This window comes from Rhinopithecus bieti, unplaced genomic scaffold, assembly GCF_001698545.2.
Source record: "Rhinopithecus bieti isolate Rb0 unplaced genomic scaffold, ASM169854v2 scaffold_47330, whole genome shotgun sequence".
NCBI lineage: Eukaryota > Metazoa > Chordata > Mammalia > Primates > Cercopithecidae > Rhinopithecus > Rhinopithecus bieti.
The window spans coordinates 1-2,180 of record NW_016818665.1 but is presented as its reverse complement, the minus strand read 5'-3'; positions in this window follow the sequence as shown (position 1 = coordinate 2,180).

Here is a 2,180-nt window from a genome sequence, read left to right as displayed (position 1 = left end):
TGTAACAAACCTGCACGTTATGCACATGTACCCTAGAACTTAAAGTATAATAATAATAATTAATTAATTAAAAAAAAGAAAGAGCTAATCAGAAAGAAGAAAAGAAAACCCAGAACAAAATCCACACATTTACAGTGGACTCATTTTTGACAAAGCTTTCAAGAACACATGATGAAGAAAAGACAGTCTCTTCAATAAATGGTGCTGGAAAAACTGGACATCCATATGCAGAAGAATGAAACTAGACCACTATCTTTCACCATATATAAAAATCAAATCAACATGAATTAAAGATTAAAATCTAAAACCTCAATCTATGAAACTACTACAAGAAAACATTGGGGAAACTCTCCAGGACATTGGTCTGGGCAAGGACTTTTTGAGCGATATCCCACATGCACAGGCAACCAAAGCAAACATGAACAAATGGGATCACATCAAGTTAAAAAGCTTTTTTTCCAGCAAAGAGAACAATCAGCAAAATGAACAGACATCCCAAAGAATGGGAGAAAACATTTACAAACTACCTGACTGGCAAAGCATGAATAACCAGAATATACGAGGAGCTCAAACAGTTCTACAGGGAAAAATTGAAGAATCTGATCAAAAGTTGGGCAAAATATTTGAATAGACATTTCTCAAAAGAAGGCATACAAATGACAAACAGACATGGGAAAAGCTGTTCAACATCATTGATCATCAGAAAAAATGCAAATTAAAACTACAATGAGATATCATTTCACCCTTGTTAAAATAACTTACATCCAGGTTCCTCAAATAACTAAAAATACAGCAACCATATGACCCAGTAATCCCACTGCTGGGCATATACCTCTATATGGTTTGGCTGTGTCCCCACCTATATCTCATCTTGAATTCCCATGTGTTGTGGGAGGGACCCAGTGAAACTAATTGAATCATGGGGGCAAGTCTTTCCCATGCTGTTCTTGTGATAGTGAATGAGTCTCATGAGATCTGATGGCTTTCTAAAGAAGAGTTCCCTTGCACAAGCTCTCTTTTTGCCTGCTGCCATCCATGTAAGACATGACTTGCTCCTCCTTCCCTTCTGCCATGATTGTGGGGCCTCCCCAGCCACTTGGAAATGTAAGTCCATTAAACCTCTCTTTCTTTTATAAATTGCAGAGTCTTGAATACTCAACTCTTTATCAACAGCATGAAAACAGACTAATACCTACCTGAAAGAAAGAAAATCAGTATACTGAAGAGATATCTGCACTCCTACATTAGTTGCAGCACTGTTCCCAAGAGCCAACATTTGGAAGCAATCTAAGTGTCCATCAAAAGATGAATCGATAAAGAAAATGTGGTACATATACACAATGGAGTACTATTCAGCCATAAAAAAATGAGATTCTATCATTTACAACATGCATGAAACTGGAGATCATTATGTTAAGTAAAATAAGCCAGGCACAGAAAGACAAATATTGCATGTTCTCATTTATCTGTGGAATGTAAAAAGCAAAATAACTGAATTCATGGAGATAGAGCGTAGAAGGAAAGTTTGCAAAGGCTGGGAAGCATAATGGAGGTCTGGGGAAAGAGGGGGCAATGGTTAATGAGCACAAAAAATAGAATGAATAAGATGTAGTATTTGATAGCACAACAGGGTGACTATAGTCTATAATAATTTAATTGTATGTTTTAAAACAACTAAAAGAATATAATTGAATTCTTTGTAACACTAAAAATAAATGCTTGAGGGAATGGATACCCCATTCTCCACAATGTGATTATTATGCATTGCATGCCTATATCAAAATATCTCAAAGATGGCCAAAAAGGAACAGCTCTAGTCTGCAGCTCCCAGCAAGATCAATGCAGAAGGCAGGTCATTTCTGCATTTCCAACTAAGGTACCCAGCTCATCTCATTGGGATTGGTTAGACAGTGGGTGCAGCCCATGGAGGGTGAGTCAAAGCAGGGTGGGTTGTTGCCTTACCTGGTAAGTGCAAGGGGTCAAGGAACTCTTTCCCCTAGCCAAGGGAAGCTGTGAGGGAGTGTCACATGAGGAAAGGTGCACTATGGCCCAGATTCTACATTTTTCCCATGGTCTTCGCAAACCATAGACCAGGATATTCCCTCAGGTGCCTATGCCACCAGGGCCCTGGGTTTCAAGCACAAAACTGGGTGGCTGTTTGGGCAGACACTGAGTTAGCT